Source organism: Puma concolor, chromosome B2, assembly GCF_028749965.1.
Source record: "Puma concolor isolate L17-30 chromosome B2, mPumCon1.1.hap2, whole genome shotgun sequence".
In the NCBI taxonomy this organism is placed as follows: domain Eukaryota; kingdom Metazoa; phylum Chordata; class Mammalia; order Carnivora; family Felidae; genus Puma; species Puma concolor.
The window spans coordinates 121,783,141-121,804,835 of NC_141671.1; the positions used below are offsets into that span (position 1 = coordinate 121,783,141).

At 39.7% G+C, this 21,695-nt stretch overlaps 1 protein-coding gene across 6 annotated transcripts in view; it reads right to left on the reverse strand.

Moving 5' to 3' along the window:
* LOC112862287 (pantetheinase) overlaps positions 1–21,695 on the reverse strand; it is a 69,293-nt gene that overhangs the window by 46,824 nt on the left and 774 nt on the right. The window contains exon 1 of one of the 6 annotated variants that reach the window (XM_086707875.1): positions 20,985–21,319. The exons of 1 other annotated variant lie outside the window; for it this stretch is intronic. The gene's annotated coding sequence lies outside the window, so the exon portion shown is untranslated. Of the gene's footprint in view, positions 1–3,288; positions 3,401–13,763; positions 13,783–20,984; positions 21,320–21,695 lie in introns of those variants that run through there. 4 more of the 6 variants (XM_025925578.2, XM_086707874.1, XM_086707870.1 and 1 more) reach the window with 4 other exon arrangements.

A 21,695-nucleotide genomic window follows, 5' to 3' on the forward strand; every position in this document is an offset into this window, starting at 1 on the left:
GTCTTCGCCTCAGCAATCAGACAACAAAAAGAAATAAAGTCTTAGCCTCAGCAATCAGACAACAAAAATAAATAAAAGGCATTCGAATCAGCAAGGAAGAAATCAAACTTTCACTATTTGCAAATGACATGGTATTCTATGTAGAAAAATCAAAGACTCCGCCAAAAAATTGTTAGAACTAACACATTAATTCAGCAAAGTCTCAGAACATACAATCAATGCACAGAAATCTGTTGCATTCAACGTGGATGGAACTGGAGGGTATTATGCTAAGTGAAATAAATCAGTCAGAGAAAGACAGATATCATATGATTTCACTCATATATCAAATTTGAAAAACTTATTAGAAGACCATAGGGGAAGGGAAAGAAAAATAAGATACAAACAGAGCGAGGCAAACCATAAAAGACTCTTAAATACAGAGAACAAACTGAGGGTTGATGGGGTTGGGAGTTGGGAGTAGGGAAAATGGGTGATGGGCATTGAGGAGGGGACTTGTTGGGATGAGCACTGAGTGTTGCATGTAAGTGATGAATCATGGGAATCTACTCCTGAAGCCAACGCCACACTGTATGTTAGCTAACTTGACAATAAAACAAAAAAAGAAAGAAAAAAGTCTGTTGCATTGCTACACACCAATAATGAACGAGCAGAAAAAGAAATCAAGGAATCAATCCCATTTACAATTACACCAAAAACCATAAGATACCTATGAAAAACTTAACCAACGTGGTAAAAGATCTGTACTCTGAAAACTATAGAACACTTACGAAAGAAATTGAAGAGGTCACAAAGAAATGGAAAAACTTCCCATGCTTATGGATTAGAAGAACAAACATTGTTAAAATGTTTATACTTGCCAAAGCAATCTACATATTTAATGTAACACCTATGAAAATACCACCAGAATTTTTTACGGGCTGGAAAATAAGCCCTAAGATTTGTATGGAACCACAAAAGACCCCAAAGAGCAAAAGCAAGTTTGAAAAAGCAAAGCAAAGCAGAAGCATCACAATTCCGGACTTCAAGCTGTATGACAAAGCTGTAATCATCAAGACAGTATGGTACTGGCACAAAAACAGACACATAGATCAATGGAACAGAATACAAAGCCCAGAAATATTGTTGACCCACAACTGTATGGTCAATTAATCCTTGACAAAGCAGGAAGAATATCCAATGGAAGAAAGGCAGTCTCTTCAACAAGTGGTATTAAAACTAGACAGCAATATGCAGAAGAATGAACCTGGACCACTTTCTTACACCATACACAAAAGATAAATTCAAAATGGATGAAAGACCTAAATGTGAGACAGGAAACCATCAAAATCCTAGAGGAGAACATAGGCAGCAACTTCTTCGACCTTGGCCATAGCAACTTCTTACTAGACACGTCTCCAGAGACAAAGGGAAACAAAAGCAGACATGAACTACTGGGACTTCATCAAGATAAAAAGCCTCTGCAGACTGAAGGAGACAATCAACAAAACTGAAAGGCAGCCTATGGAATGGGAGAAGATATTTACAAATGACATATCTTATAAAGGGTTATTATCTAAAATCTATAAAAGACTTATCAAACTCAACAGCCAAAAACCAAATAATCCAATTAAGAAATGGACAGAAGACATGAATAGACACTTTTCCAAAGAAGACATCCAGATGGCTAACAGACACAAGGAAAGATGTGGATAAATCTTTAGCCACAAAATGGCTAAAATTAACACCACAAGAAACAACAGGTGTTGGCATGGATGTGGATAAAGGGAACCCTCTTACACTGTTGGTGGGAATGCAAACCAGTGCAGTATGGAGAACAGTATGGAGGTTCCTCGAGAAACTAAAAATAGATCTACCCTACAATCCAGCAATTGCACTATTAGATATTTATCCAAAGGATACAAAAACACAGATTCAAAGGGGTACATGACCCTGATATTTATAACAGCATTATCAAGAATAACCAAACTATGGAAAGATCCCAATTGTCCATTGACTGATGAATGGATAAAGAAGATGTGGTATATAGGTACAATGGAATATTACTCAGCCATCAAAAAGAATGAAATCTTGCCATTTGCAATGACATAGATGGAGCTAGAGTGTATTATGCTAAGTGGAATAAGTCAGCCAGAGAAAGACAAATACCATAGGATTTCACTCATATGTAGAATTTAAGAAACAAGACAGATAAACACAGGGAAAAGAGGAAAAAAAGAGAAAGAGGGAGGCAAACCATAGAGACTCTTAACTATAGAGAAGAAACTAAGGGTTGCTGGAAGGGAGGTGTTCCGTGGGATGGGCTAGATGGGGGATGGGTATTAAGGAGGACATTGTTGGGATGAGCACTGGATGTTGTATGCAAGCGATAAATCACTCAATTCTACTCCTGAAGCCAACATTACGCTATATGTTAGCTAACTAGAATTTAATAAAAATTTGATGAAAAGAAAGTAATCAAAATCCAGCAAATTCAGGAAAAGCTCTTTACCTCCTCCACAACTGCCTGAAAAGAATTTAGATAGAGGATCAGCTCCAGGACGTGAGCTATCACCTTAGATAACTATGTTTTGACATGAACTAGGTGTGGCAGACAGGAAGAAACCTAGCAAGACTTGTTTCATCAAAGTCCTGTTTGTCTCACGTTTCATGAGAGGCCTAGCAAACATTTGTTTACCAACCATTTATTCTTTCTTATCTCCCTGTGAATTTCATTCCTTCCCTCTGAAGTCCCAGGCCCCACCCTCTTCTCTTTACTTCACAGTGACAGATATACTTCATTTTGCCTGATGTCTTTGGAATTTCCATGTGCATGTGGATTCCCAGTACATACGAAATCAAATTCAATTTTCTCCTGTTAATTTGTCTCATGTCGGTTTGATTCCTAATCTGGCTAGATGGGCCTTGAGAGGAAAACGAAATTCGTGCTCCCTTATATATCTACAGCAAAAGACAATTGGACTGATGTAACTCTCATGGCTCATCTCTATCCTCTTCTGAGTACTCCATTCTACTAATCCTCTGTCTAAATTGTTCTCCCACTCTGGAAAGACTACATAATTAAAAGCAAAAGTCTGCCGATTTAATGCTTTTACAGACACTCCTGTAACTACCTTCAGAGAAGGGCCCCCATGGGGCCCCCTCCCAGAGTTGAAGAAACTGAGGAATTTTCTGGTAAACTGCTACATTCTTCCCTTAAACAGCTAAGAGGGAACTGGTGGATATCAGAGCCTGCAGACAGGATTCTGGAAAAACTGTCAAAGGCCAGTGAAAGATGAAAATTCTTACCAGAATCACTTCTTCTGAATCTCTGTCTGTGATGCCCAGTCCAGAGAGGAAAATGAAATCTCACTGTTGTCCCTTCATTTCCAAATGCAAACCCATTGTGTATTGTTCTTTTCTCTCCAAGGGATAGGAATTGCCTTCTTACTTGTCTCCTTTTGCGTGAATAGGCTAGGCTTTCTGCCTGCCTGGTACATGCAAGTTGTTTCTTTTGGCTGTCTGTGGGAGTGACTCTGGATTTGAGAAAGATAAGATCTTTTGCACCCTCTTTGGGGGCCTGCTGGACACCCATGAGATGTTATGCAATACTGCCAGAAATATTTAAAATTAAAACTATGTACCCATGCAGCATTACTTACAATAGCCAAATTATGGAAGCAATCCAAGTGTCCATCGATTGATGAATCGATAAGGAAGTGAGATACACACACACACACACACACACACACACACACACACAATAAATGTAACTCAGCCGTAAGAAAAGAATGACATTTGCAGCAAAATGGATGAATCTACAGGGTATAATGCTAACTGAAATAAGTCAGTCAGAGGAAGACAAATAGTTATGTCATTTCATCATGTGGAATTTAAGAAACAAAACAAACCAACAAAGAAAAAAAGAGGGACAAAAAAAAAAAAAAAGACTCATAAATATGGAGAACAAATTTATGGTTACCAGAGGGGAGACCTGTGGGGAGATGGGTGAAATAGATAAAGGGGATTGAGAGTACACTTATCACAATGAGCACTGAGTAATGTATACAATTGTTGTATCACTATACTGTACACATGGAACAAATATAACATTGTATGCTAATTATACTGGGATTAAAAAAACAACAAAGCTATGTATCCAGAGGGAAAGAAAAAAAAAAGAGGATAATGTAGTAGGATAGACGGATTAACCTATAAAGTCATTTAATTTATAACCCAGTTCTTTGAGGAATTAAAAACAACATTCTTATAGATCTTTTACAAAACAAAAGTCAATCTACAGGCTATTCAAATTCGCCTATTCTTTTACCAATCCCAAAACTTCTCTTCTTCATCTGAAAAACCCTGTAAATCATCGGCCTTAGAAAATCAAAGTCCTTCTTGGGAGAACTCCCTTTTTTTCTCTTCCCCTTAAAGTTATACATCTTATCATGTCTTTGCAATGTAAATATAGCCCCAAACTACCTGAGACTGAAGGGGAAAAAAAGAAAGAAAAAGAGTCTTTTTTAAAATAAACTGCCAGGGTCCCTGGGTGGCTCAGTTGGTTAAGCGTCCAACTCTTGATTTCGACTCAGGTCATGACCTCACAGTTTGTGAATTGGAGCCCCATGTCAGAATATGACATGTGTATGTCTCACAGAATGTGGGAATGTGTGGCCTGCTTGGGATTCTCTCTCTCTCCCTCTCGAAAAATAAATAAATAAATAAAAGTAACTGCTAAAAGGGCTCTTGTGCCCAGACTCCAGCACAGCTTTCTTAAGATTAATTTAGGAACAAATACAAATGTTAAAATCTCCACAAATATTTGTAGCAAAATTAATTTTCAAAAGAGCTCTATTTAGTTGGTTTGAAGACCAGTGCTAATAAGGACTGCCCATTCTAAACCTCCGAAAAAGATAGAAATTAACCCAAGTGTTTTTTTCAAGTTCATGTGATCCAGGAAAATATTCGATATGAAAGCTGGTTTAAGGTTGCTGGTTTGATTAAAATAAACATGTCTTCAGAGCTATCAGCAATAAAATTAAAACTTTTATTCTGCCTGGGTTTACTTAAAGTCCTATAAATCAATATTATCTCTGTTACAGAATATTAAAAAAAAAATAGCTTGGAGGAGCGCCTGGGTGGCTCAGTTGGGTGGGCATCAGACTCTTGGTTTCAGCTTATGTCATGATCCCAGGGTCGTGGAATCAAGCCCCGTGTCAGGCTCCATGTTGAGGATGCAGCCTGCTTAAGATTATCTCTCTCACTCTCCCTCTGCCCTTCTCCCCAATTGTGCTCTCTCTCTCTCTAAAAGAATAAAAAATAAAATAAAATAATTAACAAAAAAGAAAAATAACTTGGAAGACGGACTTTGATGTATCACAAAGTTTTTATGAGTAACCTAAGCATAAATTGTTGAGAACAAGTAAATTGAATAAGCATAACTAAAATAAAAAAAAATAAGCCAAACTTTTATTTTTTTTTCAACGTTTATTTATTTTTGGGACAGAGAGAGACAGAGCATGAACGGGGGAGGGGCAGAGAGAGAGAGGGAGACACAGAATGGGAAACAGGCTCCAGGCTCTGAGCCATCAGCCCAGAGCCTGACGCGGGGCTCGAACTCACGGACCGCGAGATCGTGACCTGGCTGAAGTCGGACGCTTAACCGACTGCGCCACCCAGGCGCCCCAAGCTAAACTTTTAAATAATTTTCCTAAATCTTACTGGTCACCTAGAACCTTAAAAAGTTGCTGAGTTAGGTTAAACGATGAGTTCAGTTAAATTTGTTAAATATCGGGGCGCCTGGGTAGCTCAGTCCAAAAAGTGTCTGACTCTGGATCTCACCTCAGGTCTTGATCTCAGGGTCATGAGTTCAAGCTCTGCAATGAGCTTCATGCTGGGTATGGAGAATACATACATACATACATACATACATACATACATACATTCATTAAATATCTAGATCACTTCCAAATAAAACAAGATACTAAAACATTAATTACTAAACATAAGTTTATGTATTTTTGACTTCTAGTTACAGAGAAACTAAAAGATGTCCTGATCTGTTCATGCTCCACTGGAAAATTTAAAAAGGCATATGCTTCTAAAAATTATGAAATATATTCATAAATGTGCAAATCTGAACAATTGTGCTAAGACAGACAGTTTGCAATCACTACTTAATGTTCACTAGAAATGAAGGTTTCTAAGACTTAAAAATTCTAATGAATGTAATGTATTAGACCACCGGAAATGATAAGGGAAAAAGCTTTGTATGCAAAGAAAATAAGATGGATGTTTTCAGTGAAAAAAAATTATGAGATACAGAGATGCATTCTTGTTGAGGGAAAATAAAGTAATTTTGTCCTAAAGTGAGGCTGGTTATTTAAAGAGGGAAGACCTACGACAAATCTGAGTTAAAGAAAGAAAATTATAGAAGGTTTATATATTTAAAAAAAAAAAGGAACTTGGAAAGAACTTTCAATAAGTGATCAAGTTGGCTTCCGTGACAAGGCTGCAGCAACAGAATCCATAATGATTATAGCACATCTGGATGAGGTCCATTCTGCTTCTGCAAAAATGGTTTCTCACTGTCAGGCTGTTGTCATCCTGATATCCGTATAACATGGCAACAGTCTGCCCCTGAATCAGAGAAATTGAGGTGGGTAGACAATGGCTGTAAATTAAACGAATAGTTGGGGCCATCAGAAACCCAAGATGGTTGTTTCGTTTTTGCCAGGTCCTTGACAAACTCCATGTTTTTTATTTTTGTGTTCCTTCAACCACTGTAGTGCATTTAAGATGACTCAAATTATACATAGACATTAGTGGGAAAGCCTCTCTAAAATTGCAAAAACAGTCTACCAAAATGTCTAACGTGTCAGACCCATAATCCTGAAAAAAACTGATTTTTGTCTACAGTGTCCTCAAACCATCTCCTTATAGACTCTTTGAACCCCTACCTACAGCTAGACTTCATTCAATGGCCACTTAGTAGGGGTTACCAATATGTCCTTGTTATTGTATGCATGTTACCCAGATGAGTCGAAGCTCTCATGGGATGGGGGTGGGATGCTGCTAAAAACTGTGTTTCCCACTTTGAGTATACCTTCTTTAATCTCCAGTGATCAAGGCACCCGCTTCACTGGGTGAAGCATCTGAACCTTAATGAAAACCTTGCAAACTTCTTGAATTCTATCAATATATAACCTTCTGCTGATTCCTTGCTGTCTCATGCTATTATGGCCACTACTACTGTAAGTCTCTAATGCCTTATGCTCAAGCCTGTCATCAACAGGGTAAAGAAGCCTTCCTGGGTCCCAATTCAAAGGATCCCGTTGGTCCCAGTTTAGAGCCCCGTGATTGGGTATTCTGAATATGCCATCAGAGCAAGACCTCCGGCCCCATTAGAAAGAAGCTTACCAGGTGTTCCTGACCACTGACACGGCTACAAAACTAGAAGGTGTAGAGCCCTGAGTACATATTGCACAGGTGAAGAAGACTCAATCTGACCCCTGGTCCTGGAGACACTGGAGAGCTCTGAATCAAAGTGACAGGGAAGAGAAGTAGCTGAGGTAGACTGTTTCCACCCAAGATGCCAGATCGACTTCCTCCTTTAATTGAACATGAAACCCCTTGTCCTTCTTCACTCCTCTTCACTTCTTCCCCTTCCTTCACTCTGGAATTGGCTGGGAAAAATAACCCCCTCATCTTTATCTCCCAGGCCATTTCTGAGATGGGTAACCTCTGGAATTGAGAACAACAACCTTTTATTTCAGGCTAGGAAGCTGAAATCTAAATGACCCCCTACATCTCGTTGGTTGACTCCCCTGAATTTATATCATCAAGTTAGAAAAGGCCTACCAGGAGGCTCTCGTGATTCGGGACTCACTCCTTTGGCAGGTTCCGACTTCTCTGGCAAGGGATAAATATAAATGAGGCTGTGATCAGGAGCTCCTCTTTAATTCTTGAAATTGTTGCAGAATCCACTGCGAAAGCAATAACTGCCCAACAAAGATCCTTAGACCATCTGGCTTAAGTTGTTCTTGATAACAGGATAGCCCTTGATCATCTGTTGGCTGAGCAAGGAGGTGTCTGCTGTAACCAATTTCTCCCGCTATACCTGGATTAACACTTCTGCAGAAGTTAAAACTCCGTTACATAAGGTTACAAAGCGATCCATTTGGATTAAAAAGGTGACTCCTTCCGTGAGGTCTTTTTATTTGGTTTTGATTAGATTGGGCCTAGGGGACTGATGAGGAACACAAAGGCAAGAGAAACGTAGATAAAGTTAAATTTCCTTACAACCTGCAGCCCACTGATAAATGCTTGAGACCTGCAGAGTGTGACATTCCTTAAGGAACTCACAAACTGCCTTAATGTTAATGCTTTGCTAGAGACGAAAAGCAACCTTAGCTTGACAATAGCCAGAACTCCGGGATCCTAGAAGGTTTCTTTAACATCCAGAAATACTTTTAGAGACTTCCATTATCTCTAACACCCCAACTCCAAAATATATAATCAGTCATGCCTCACAACCCCAGTGCAGCTCTTTCAATACCCACAGGTCCCGTCCCTGTGCTTTAACGAAAGCACCTTTTTACACCAGATATTTATCCAGATACTTGATGCCCTCTCTTCATTCCTATTCTTATACAAAGCTGTCTTTCTTGGGCACAGGACAGTCACCTAAGTCACTAAGATGGTTGCCAATCTTAAGACTCCAATATCAGTTTTCCTCCTCATTGGTCACTGCAATCCCCTCCACATCTCTAGTCTAGTCACTTCTGGCCAAAAGACCTCTGCTTAGAGCCAGCTGAAACCAGTATGCAACTGAATTTAAAACCGTTGCAACCAGGGAGTGTTACGTGGGGAAGTCAGTTTTAAAGACTACATGTGTTGGAATGTCGCTTAGACCGTGATGGATTTCCACTTTATTATTCCTCATCAATGCCCCCTACTGAGTACTTAAGTTGTAATATTAGGTACTTCTGCTCTTGCAAATTCTTAGCATCTCCATGGGTTAAAATGGCAGCCTGTCTTTGGTTCATCTACTGGCACCTATTGTGTCCTGGAAAAAAAAAAAATAGGGAAGAAAAGAGACATCAACATCACTTCAGTAAACAAGCTGGTGTTCGAAACAGCTTTTTGAGGGATGCCTCTGGTTGCTTTGAACACCAGGGACCCTCGACATTATTCTGAATGGGATGCAACCCAGGAGCCAGGGGAGGGGAGGCAATTATGGTAACGAACGTATCCACTTTTATAGGAACATAAGATTTCCCTCTTTTTTTTTTTTCTTTTAAGGTTTACTCTTGACATATTGGATAATGATTGTGTAAATAGGCCCCCTCCTCCTAACAAACCTGGGCTACTGGAGGAATCACCGGCCGGTTCAAACAAGGAGGACATTGGCTCTGTTATTATCCCTCCTCCTTACAAACCCTAAGGACTCTCCTGCTTCCAGCCTGGCTGGACATAACAGGAGCAGAATCCCCCATCTTCCAGGAGCTTCTCCTACATCTGGACTATATCCCCTCAGGGACGTTGTTAATGGAGAAATGGGAACTATTAGAACCCGCGTCCCATTCTTCATGGAAGACTTGACTCATACAAAACAATTAGGATGATATTCTGAAAACTCTTCTCAATTTATTGAGGGTTTTCAACAAGTTTCTATTATGTTTCACTTGACCTGGCAAGATTGAGATAGATAGATAGATAGATAGATAGATAGATAGATATCACATTAACTCATGGCTGCACCCCTCAGGGAAAGAACCTTCTGGGCAAGGGCTCAACAATTTGCTGATGAGCTAGCACCCAGAGATAAAGATCGTTATGCAGTAGGGTAATGCTGGCCCAAATACCAAACCACATTGGAATCACCAGGAGGGTAGGATGAGAAGGAAAACATGAGACCATATGATCACTTGTTTAATAGTAGGAATGAAAAAAAAAGGATTCTCTAAACTTGTAAACTTTGCTAAAATTCAGCAAATTACCCCAGGAGCTGATGAAAATCCAGCTCTATTTCAGGGTCATTTGGAGAAGCCATCCTTAAATATATAAATCTGGACCCAACCTCACCTGAGTGAACAACTACATTAAACGTACATTTTATAAAAAATCAGTTGGTACCTGACATCTGTCAAAAATTGACTAAAGTGGCTTTAGGGCCTCAAACCTCCACCCAGTGTCTACTGGAGGTACCTCCTGGAGTTTTTTGTTTTAATTTTGTTTGTTTGTTTGTTTTGTTTTAGTTTTTTTGTTTGTTTGTTTTAGTTTTCCGAGGGGAAAGGGTAAATTTTATTTTTTCTCCAATTTTTAAAAACAATCTACTTAGTTAACATGTAATTGGTGATATTGGTTTCAGGAGTAGAATTTAGTGATTCATCACTTACATATAACACCCAGTGCTCAACAAGACAAGCGCCTTCCTTAATGCCCATCCCCCCTTTAGCCCATCCCCCACCTACATCCCTCCAACCACCCTCAGTTTGTTCTCTATTCTAAGAGTCTCTTTTGGTTTGTTTCCCTGATGGACTTATTTCCCTTAGCATAATACACTCTAGCTGCATCCACATTACAGCAAATGGCAAGATTTCCTTCTTTTTGATAGGTGAGTAATATTGCATTATATATGTATATACCACATCTTCTTTATTCATTCATCACTCAATGGACATTTAGGTTCTTTCCATAGTTTGGTTATTCTTGATAATGCTGCTATAAAAATCAGGGTGCATGTACCCCTTCAAATCTGTATTTTTGTACCCTTTGGATAAACACTTAGTAGTGCAATTGCTGGATGGTAAAGTAGTTCCATTTTTACTTTCTTGAGGGACGTCCTACTGTTTTCCAGAGTGGCTGCCCCAGTTTGCACTCCCACCAACAGTGCAAGAGAGTTCCCCTTTCTCTGCATCCTCGCCAACACCTGTTGTTTCTTGGGTTGTTAAGTTTAGCCATTCTGACAGGTGTGAGGTGGTATCTCATCAGGGTGGTTTTGATTTGCATTTCCCTGATGATAAGTGGCATTGAGCATCTTTTTATGTGCCTGTTAGCCATCTGGATGTCTTCTTTGGAAAAGTGTCTATTCATGTCTTCTGCCCATTTCATAATTGGATTATTTGGTTTTTGGCTATTGAGTTTGATAAGTCCTTTATAGATTTTGGATACAAACCCTTTATCGGATATGTCATTTGCAAATATCATCTCCCATTCCATAGGCTGCCTTTCAGTTTTGTTGATTGTCTCCTTCACTCTGCAGAGGCTTTTTATCTTGATGAAGTCCCAGTAGTTCATGTCTGCTTTTGTTTCCCTTTGTCTCTGGAGACATGTCTAGTAAGAAGTTGCTATGGCCAAGGTCAAAGAGGTTGCTGCCTATGTTCTCCTCTAGGATTTTGATGGTTTCCTGTCTCACATTTAGGTCTTTCATCCATTTTAAACTTATTTTTGTGTATAATGTAAGAAAATGGCCCAGTTTCATTCTTCTGCATGTTGCTATCTAGCTTTCCCAACACCACTTGTTGAAGAGACTGTCATTCTTCCATTGGATATTCCTGTTTTGTCAAAGGTTAGTTGACCATATAGCTGTGGGTCCATTTCTGGGTTTTGTATTCTGTTCCATTGATCTATGTGTCTGTTTTTGTGCCAGTACCATACTGTCTTGATGATTACAGCTTTGTTATATAGCTTGAAGTCCAGAATCATGATGCCTCCAACTTTGCTTTGTCTGGTTTTGGAATCAAATAAAGTTGGCCTCTTATAATGAGGTTGGAACAAAGGTTTTTCCTTCCATTTCTATTTTTTTGTAACAGTTTAAGAAAAATTAACTCTGGGGCGCCTGGGTGGCGCAGTCGGTTAAGCGTCTGACTTCAGCCAGGTCACGATCTCGCGGTCCGTGAGTTCGAGCCCCGCGTCAGGCTCTGGGCTGATGGCTCAGAGACTGGAGCCTGTTTCCGATTCTGTGTCTCCCTCTCTCTCTGCCCCTCCCCCATTCATGCTCTGTCTCTCTCTGTCCCAAAAATAAATAAACGTTGAAAAAAAAAAAAGAAAAATTAACTCTTCTTAAAATGTCTGGTAGAATTCTCCTAGGAAATCATCTGGCCTTGAACTTTTGTTTCTTGGGAGATTTTTGATTACTCATTCACTTTCATTTCTGGTAATGGATCTGTTCAAACTTCCTAGTTCTTCCTGTTTGGGAAATTTGTATGTTTCTTGGAATTTATCCTTTTCTTCCAGATTGCTCAATTTGTTGGCACATAACTTTTCATAATATTTTCTTATAATTGTGTGTATTTCTGTGGTGTTGGTTGTGGTCTCTCCTCTTTCATTCATGATTTTATTTATTTGGGTCCTTCCTCTTTTCTTTTTGATAGTCTGGCTAGGCTAGAGGGTTATCAATTTTGTTAACTCTTTCAAAGAACCAATTCCTAGTTTTGCTGATTTGTTCTACTGGGCTTTTTGTTGTTGTTTTTGTTTCTATACCATTTATTTCCACTCTAATCATTATTAGTTCCTTTCTGCTGAGTTTCCTCAGCATTCCTTTTTGCTGTTCCTTTTCTAGCTCCTTTAGGTGTAAGGTTAAGCTGTGTATATGAGAATTTTCTTGCTTCTTGAGGTAGGAATACTGGAATTTTTAATAATAGCAGTATGGTTTTAAGACAAGAAAAAGACTGAAGACCTAAATTGCAGGGACAAATACAGGCTCAAATATTGGCTGCCACTATCACAGATTCTCCACAATGCCAGACTAACCAGGAGCCAAAGAAAAAGCAGGTATCAGACAAAGGACAAGGTAAGATCCCATGCTAGAAGTGTGGCCATCAGATACTGGAGCAAGGAATGTCCAAACAAATGCTCTCCAGTAAGGCCATGTCCTTCAGTCTCAGAAGGCATGTCCTTCTGTCTCTCTGCCCCTCCCCTGCATATGTTCTCTCTCTCTCTCTCTTAAAAATAAATTAACATTACAAAATAATAAATAATAAAAGCTTCCTTCTTTACATCCTTCTCAGTGCAAAAACACGGCCACTATTTGCTTTTGAATGGACCTCACCTTTCAGCCCACAGGCTGCTCGATTAACATGGACAGTTTTGACACAGGAATTTAGAGACAGTCTCCACCTTTTCAGGGGCTGCACTTAGCAAAGACCTCTGTGATATATCCTTGCCTCAAAGAACAATAATTTGATATGTGGATGATATTTTAAACTGCAGTCCCACTGGAGAAATGTCTGATAGTAATTCTATAACTTTGCTTAATGTATTGGCAGATGGGGGTATTGCATCATCCCTAAGAAGGCACAAATATCTAAACAGAAGGTACAATATCTGGGATATGAATTAACACCAGATCACTGGACACCGTTTACTGACAAGAAACAGGCTATATTAGATCTTGAGCCCCCAACTACAAAGAAGCAACTCCACACTTCCCTAGACATGGGAAGTTTTCGCCACCTATCGATTCCTGGATTTGGGCTCTTAACCACACCATTGTATGATTTAATGACTAAAGCCCAACAGACAGCCTTTCAAGCACTAAAAACTTGACAGCTGTCCACCCCAGCCTTGGCTTTACCAAATTTAGAAAAACCTTTTCCTTTATATGTAGCAGAAAAACAGGGACAAGCCTTGGGAGTTCTTATCAAGAAATTAGGAAATAAAATAAGAACAGTGGACTATTTTTCAGAGATATTTGAGAATGTAGTGCAAGGGCGGCCATCTTGTCTTCAAGCAGTGGCTGCAACAGCTCACTAAGAGGAAGAAGCTTTGAAACTTACTGTGGGACAATCCTTGACAGTAATGACATCACATCAGGCCCAGAGAGTCCTAGAGACCAAAGACCACCAAAGAAACAGTGAAAATAACAGAAGACCAATATACTAAACATACAGGCTATGCTTTTAGATATTCTCAAAATAATACTTAAAACCTGTCAAACTTTAAACCCAGCTACCCTGATTCTTGGATGTGACCATCATGCCTCTATACTAGAACATGACTGCTCAGAAATTATCAAACTTGTTTATTCTAGCAGACTAGATTGAAAAGACTCCCCTATTGAAAATGCAGACGATGGTTGGTTTACTGATGGCAGTAGCTTCCCGGATAAGGGAGAAAGAAATGCTAGATATGCTGTAGCGATCTTAACTAAGACCATTGAGGCAAAAGCCCTTCCAGTGAATAACTGCCCAAAAGGCTGAATGAAGAGCATGTACCCATGCTCTTCAATCAGCCAAAGCCCTAAAAATTAATATTTATACTAACTCTAAATACACTTTCTTGGTGCTACATGACCATGGGGCAGGTTGGAAGGAAAGGGGATTTTTATCAAATCATAATTCCCCAAACAAATATGGGCCTAAAATAATCATCCTTCTTGAGGCTGTACACCTGCCTAAGGAGGGAGCTATAATTCACCTAGAGGACATCAAAAGGGTATGAATTTAGAGTCTAAAAGAAACAATTTGGCAAACCATGCAAGTGAAGCAGGCAGCACAAAATGAACATATACCAGTCTTCATTCTAATACAATCCATAACTCCAGTCTATTCAGACCAAGAAATTCACATAGTCCAGGAATGAGGATATTTAAAAAAAAAAAAAAAAAATACATGGGACTGGCTTACTAATAACAAGGGAAAAAAAATCTTCATATCCAAAAATAACCAGTGAAAAGTAGTACAGGGTTTACAGCAGGCTACTCATTTGGGCAAATATGCTTTAGAACATTTAATTAAAAATATATTTGATGATTGGGGCTCCTGGGTGGCTCAGTCGGTAAAGTATCCGATCTTCAGCTCAGGTCATGATCTCGTTGTTCACGAGTTCAAGCCCTACATCAGGCTCTGTGCTGACAGCTCAGAGCCTTGAGCCTACTTCAGATTCTGTGCCTCGCTCTCTCTCTCTGCCCCTCCCCCACTCACGTTCTCTCTCTCTCTCTCTCTCTCTCTCTCTCTCTCTCTCTCTCAAAAATAAATAACCATTAAAAAAAAAATATATATATATACATATATATATATATATATATGATGGAATAAATTTAACAACTACTATGAAATAGCTCTGTCGATCCTATATTGTTTGTGCAGGAGTAAATTTGGAAGGTGCAGTCTTTCAAACCAGTCTGAAGACTTGAACATATCCAGAAGAGGACTGGCAGCTTGATGTCACACAGATGCCTCCTTGCAAAGGCTGTAAGTTCCTACTAGTGTTTGTTGATACTTTCCCTGGATGAGTCAAGGCCTTTCCATGTAAAACTGAAAGAACCACAGAAGTGACCAAAGTCCTGTTGTGAGAAATTACTCCTAGACTTGGCCTTCCATGAGCCCTTCAAAGTGACAATGGCCCTTCTTTTACTGCACAAATAACTCAACAAATAGCATGACCTTAAAAATTATATATTTTTTACACTCAGCCTGGCATCACAATTCTCTGGAAAGGTAGAGAAAGCTAATCATACTTCAGTTTTTGAATGTTTTTATTTTTATTTTTATTTTTATTTTTATTTTTATTTTTTGAGAGAGGAAAAGAGAGCATGAGCAGAGGTGGTGCAGAGTGAAAGAGGTTGAGAGAGAGAATCCCAAGCAGGCTCCATGCTGTCAGTGTAGAACTGATAGGGAGCTCGATCTTGCAAACCTTGAGACATGACCGGAGCCAAAATCAAGAGTCAGATGCTCAACCAACAAAGCCCCTCAGGTGCCCCAAGCTAATCATACTTGAAAACAACACCTTACTAAACTTAGTCTGGAGATCCAAGAAAATTGGGTTACTTTCTTACCAATAGGACATCTCAGAATGAGGACTGCTCCAAAACAACTTATAGGACTAAGCTATTTTGAGTTATTATATGGAAAACCATTTTACAGGGGACCTGTTATTAGATAAAGATTATAATACTTTATTAAATTACTCACTTGAAGCCAGGTTAATTCATAAATTACTTCATATACCGAATGTATGCTCCCCAAATCTAATTTAACTATAACTGAAAGCTTACCCCATGCAAGCCCTGGAGGCATGGTTTATTTAAAATATTGGAAGTCAAATATAGTGGAGGGCTTAAACCCCAAGTCCATATCAGGCCATATTATGTACTCCCACTGCAATAAAATTAAAGGGACACTCTTCCTGGACTCATATATCTAGAATAAAACCGGTAACTCCTTCATAGTAAACAATGAACAAACTAACGTGACTTCTTACTCTTATGGACCTGTAGAAGATGTCAAATGACGATGAAGGTTGTACAATTTCTTTTCATTCTCTGTGCACCCATTTTAATAGACAATTCCTTTCTACAATGGGAACAACATTATACTGGACTTCAGAATCAAATAGCTTGTTGGATATGTGGAGTTTTGCCCATGTCACGTATGTCTGAGTTACCCTGATGTGTTTCTCCTTTACAAGGCACTGCTTAGTACTGCTTATGCACTTATGTTTTAGATATAATACATAATCCTGGGGCGCCTGGGTGGCGCAGTCGGTTAAGCATCCGACTTCAGCCAGGTCACAATCTCGCGGTCCGTGAGTTCGAGCCCCGCATCGGGCTCTGGGCTGATGGCTCAGAGCCTGGAGCCTGTTTCCGATTCTGTGTCTCCCTCTCTCTCTGCCCCTCCCCCGTTCATGCTCTGTCTCTCTCTGTCCCAAAAATAAATAAACGTTGAAAAAAAAATTAAAAAAAAAAAATAATACATAATCCTAACACTAGCATGTATCGTGATAGTTCTATCATTAGACATAATGTTTCTTCTTGGCCCATGATCAGTATGACTTGGAACTTTCCAGGTCATAACCAGACTTTTTCATACCCTACTAAGGTTTTAATTGAATTCACAAGCCCACTAGTTAATGCCCATCAAGGAGTGCCTAGATTATAAAACTCTACTTATCAATTTACCCAGGACAATATATATACCAAATCTGGGATTAATATTTATGGCTCACACCCCTTCATTGGACAACTCAGTCAAAAGGCAATTTTACACTGGAAACAAAGAAACCATATATATGATACCTGGACAAACAGCACACGACGTTTGGGCTGGCTATCTCTAGAAATCTGTTCTCAAACCATTGTATTCCAGGCTACTGATTGGTTTGCTTCTGATTGGTTTGCTACTGATTGGACAGGGTAGCCCAGAATGGGATGGGTAGCTCCAAACGGGATCCAATGGTTATGTGGATCTAACCTATGGCCCTGGCTTCCTCCAGGATGGATAATAGGTCATTGCCCCTTGAGTCTTGCTTGGATTTATCGGTGTATTATCAAAACCATGACTAATCTTCCAAATTTAAAACAACAATGGACACGATCAATACTCACCGATATGATCACTTAATGTCCATCTTTGTTCCATCAATGGGACTAGAGAATGTCATTTGGCATATGGAAGCCCTTAATCAATAAACTGTAAAAGCACTAAATGACTCACAAAGCAGTATTTCCTTAATGCTGACATTAAGCAGATATGTAAAGCAGTTCTGCAAAATTAAATGACCTTACCTGCTTTAACAGCTGCACAAGTAGTTACATGTGCCATTATCAAAACGGAATGTAGTGTATATATTCCAGAATTTTTAAAAGATATACTCCAGATTATCACAAAAACATAACAAGATTGCTGAATCCCCAAATTGGCACTTTACATCATCCTTCTCTCTCCCTTAATGATTGGTTAAGCTCCTGGACGGAAGGAAAATTTCAGTCCAACTACCACAAGTCTCTTTATTAGGCTTCTTTTTCTCATAATAATATTGATCTTAATTTGTGGTCTCTTCCAGTGTCTCCCTGCCTGGTGCCTAAGCTCCTTCACTTCCATGACTTCAAGCTGACAGATGAAAGAGATTCATGTATGTTGTCTGTCTTGGATTTGACTGCCTCTGCCTTTCGTAACTCCTTTATATAAATTCCCCAACTGACCAATGTTGACCCATAGGTAGGGACATCTCTACATAGGAAAAGGTTATAGAAGACAAGACCTTCCACCTCAGCAATCTCAAAGATTTAAGGGTCAAAATTGTTGGGGGGGGGGGGTGTGGAGAGTGGGGGTGGGAAGAGAATAATGAAGAGACCAAAGGCAAAAGAAATGCAAATAAAATTTCCTTACAACCTGCAGCCCATTGACAAATACTTGAGACTTGCAGAGTATGACATTCCTTAAGGAACTCACAAACTGCCTTAATGTTAATGCTTTGCTAGAGACGAAAAGCAACCTTAGCTTGACAATAACCAGACCTCCGGGATCCTAGAAGTTTTCTTTAACATACAGAAATCCCTGCGTGTTAAACTCCAAAATATATAATCAGTCACACCTCACAATCACAAGTGCAGCTCTTTCTGCCCCTGGGTCCTGTCCCTGGCTTTAATAAAAACACCTTTTTTGCACCAAAAATGTTTCAAGGTTTCTTTCTTGACTGTTGCGCTCAACGACCCGACAGCAGGGACTATGACTTCAAAGTACACTCCAAATGTCGGGAATTATCCCACTTATAGTAATCATAACAGCCTTCCTGGTACCTGATATTCTTTCAAAATTTTTAAATGTATCAGCAAAGGAACCAAGGATGATTGACTTACAGGGTGCAAACCTAAACTCATAATCCGCAGATATCACAGAGGTAAAGAAAAAAGTCATGACCTGTGAATGCCACACAAAGAATCAACAAAAGCTTCAAGAACTTCAGAGCAGTGGCATTACTGCCTCAAATTTTGATCACATCTCTCAGGTAAGCTGAAAGTCTGATCAAAAGGAGGGGATTGTTAAAAAGAAAATCACAGACCCAAAATGGCATCACTTAGGTTAAGGCCCCAAGTCAAGTAGGATGAGGGAGCCTGGGGCAAACTGAGGGCAAAGTACAGGCTAACAGAACCCCCTGCCATCACTAGGTGGGATATGAGTGATATTTCTCAGACACCCCCGGCTGCCCAAGAACAGGGGAAAGGAAAGAAGGCAAATGGTTGACTGATAGAGATCACAGTCATGCAGACAGGAGTCTCCTTCGGTTTACAGATAACTTAGTAAACTGCAAGAAAAAGGCAATCTTATCCATAGCTTAATCTCCAGAAACCTATAGGCTCTGTTTCCTGGAGCCCTACTGTCACCCTCATCAAGATGGAAGGGGGTTTAAGTACTTGCCATGATGATGCGGGAAACAAAGGCAAATGAAAAAGTAAATCCCCTTACTGCCTCCACCCCATCGACAAGTCCTTGAAACAGGCAGAGTGACCTCCCTCCAGGAGCTCAGCTGCCTCAATGTCCTGAAAACCTTGCTTCCAAAATACCTTAGAGACTTACTCTACCCCTGACCCCCTCCCAACCTGATGGTATATAATCAGTTACCCGTCACAACCCCAGTGCACCTCTTTCTGCCCACGGGCCCTGTCCCCGTGCTTTCATAAAATCACCTTTTTGCACCAAAGATGTCTTCAAGAATTCTTCCTTGGCCATTGGCTCTGGACCAACCCATCATCACCCCAAAACCCCATCAAGTAAACCAAGACTTACTACCTAACCCACTACTGCAACTGCAACACCCCAAATGTTACCCCATGTAACCTGTAACCAGTCAACATCAAATTTCCTGGTCAATTCTAGACCAGGATTGGAGTAGTAAGTAGTACTTACTATTCCACTTAGAAAGGCAACTTGGCCTAAACAATGCATTCCTTGCTAATAAATTCCTTTCTTCTCCTTCTCCTTCTTCTTCTTTTTTATTTATTTTATTTTATTTTATTTTATTTTATTTTATTTTATTTTATTTTATTTTATTTCATTTCGTTTCGTTTCGTTTCATTTTATTTCATTTTATTTTACTTTGTTTTTCTACTTATTTATTTTTATGCCCTTTCTCTGCCTTTAAATACCTTTTTCTTGTTTAGCTCCGGGGAGCTCCCCTCCACTTGCAATGGGATGCTGCCTGCCTGACTCATGAATCATTTCCAAAGACAATTAGTTCTTCAAATTTACTCGGTTGAATTTTGTTTTTTAACACGAGTAATCCAGTGAGTAAAATGTTTCTGAGTTCTAGTGAGCCACTAGGGCAAATTAACCAAACCGAAGGAGGGGGTCCTTGGACCCTCCTTTGTATAACCAGTCAGTCAGAAGCACAGGTGACAATCTGGGCTTGACGTCTAAAGTGGGGAGAGGGCAGTTTTGTGGGGCTAAGCCCTTCAACTGTGGGACCCAGCACTGTCTCTAGGTATATAGTATCAGAATTGAGTTGAATTGTAGGACCTCCAGCTGGTGTCAGACAATTGCTTAATGGTATGGGACCCTCCTCCCCCACCTCAGAATTGGGTGTCAGAATTGTAGGTGGTGATCAGAAGTGGGATCGGAGTCAGAGTTATAGTATGTTATGTATGATAAAAGATAAGAGATCTGCCTCCGTGTTGCTACTAAATATATATGCCTAGATATTAATATTGTTAAAAAGAAGACAGCAGTTCCAAAATGGAGTCACTTATTCTAAACCCCACCAAGACTTAATACCTAAGCTAACTGGCAGCTTCAACTTCTCCCAGAAATGTGAACTTTAACCAGACAACCTGAAATTTCCTGGGCTGTACTACAACTTAATCCTTAAGCTCCCCGTAGGAGAGCCACCTTGAATAAAATAATGCATTGTTTGATAATAATTTTTCTTTTTCCACTCTCTCTCTGCCTTTAAAAACCTTCCTTTTTCTAAACCTCAATGGAGTTTTGTTTTTGTTTTTTTCCCCCCTAGATGAAATGCTGCTGGGCTCATAAATCACTGAATGAAGCCAATTTGGTCTTTAAATTTACTCAGTTGAATTCTTGTTATTTAATACTTACTGACTAGAACACTTTCAGCTTTCTACGGACGTGAATCTGATGGGTACAGTTATTTACATTGTAAGAATGTATATATATTTTGCCACAGAACTTAATAAAACATTTATTTTTTAACTATCAGTCCTAACCATTGTTCTGTGGCTAAACTGGCTCCCATAAAAAGAAAAAAATATTTTTGCTCACCTGTAGATTATACTCTGCTGACTCAGGAATACTAGCTGAAGCCAAAAGAAGGATTTCACTCTCCAAAGAAAGAATTTAGACGAGGAAGTCGCTGCTCTGAGGAGTGAGTCTATCAGAGCTCCTCATTTATAAGTCATGGTAAATAAAGTGGGGGGGGGGGGAGATAAAAGAGAGACTAAAGAGGTCAAAGAAATAAAAAACATGTGGTATTAAAAGATAAGGATCAAAACAACTTCCAGAGAGACAGCTTGTTTGTTGAGTCATCGTGAGTAGGAGTGGAGAAACTCACAGGATCTGGTGATTCTGTGGTCTCCTCATGCTAGAGAAAGGGGGCAGAGGTCGCTTACGTAACATGCATGGGGTGAAGGGTGGTGAAGAGGCTGGGGCCACCAGGTACTAATGCTGTCACCAGACAAATGTCTAGGAAAGAGAGGGAAGAATTCTCGAAAAAGCCCGCACAAGACCATCAGGACAGAAGATGCCCATGTCCCGCATGGAAGAGTCCGGGGCACTGGTACAATCTTGGGATCTGAATGGCATAGCCCCTGGAGAGGAAATCCAGACATGATGGGAGCAGAGATCAAGGGGATCGTCTGCTGCTCAGAACATCTCCAGCCTCCTGGAACTGGGTTGAACTAAATGGAATGGAAATAAGCATCTGGGAGAAGCCTAGGAGAGCAACTGTCATCTTCTGTGTGAAAAAGATGTCCC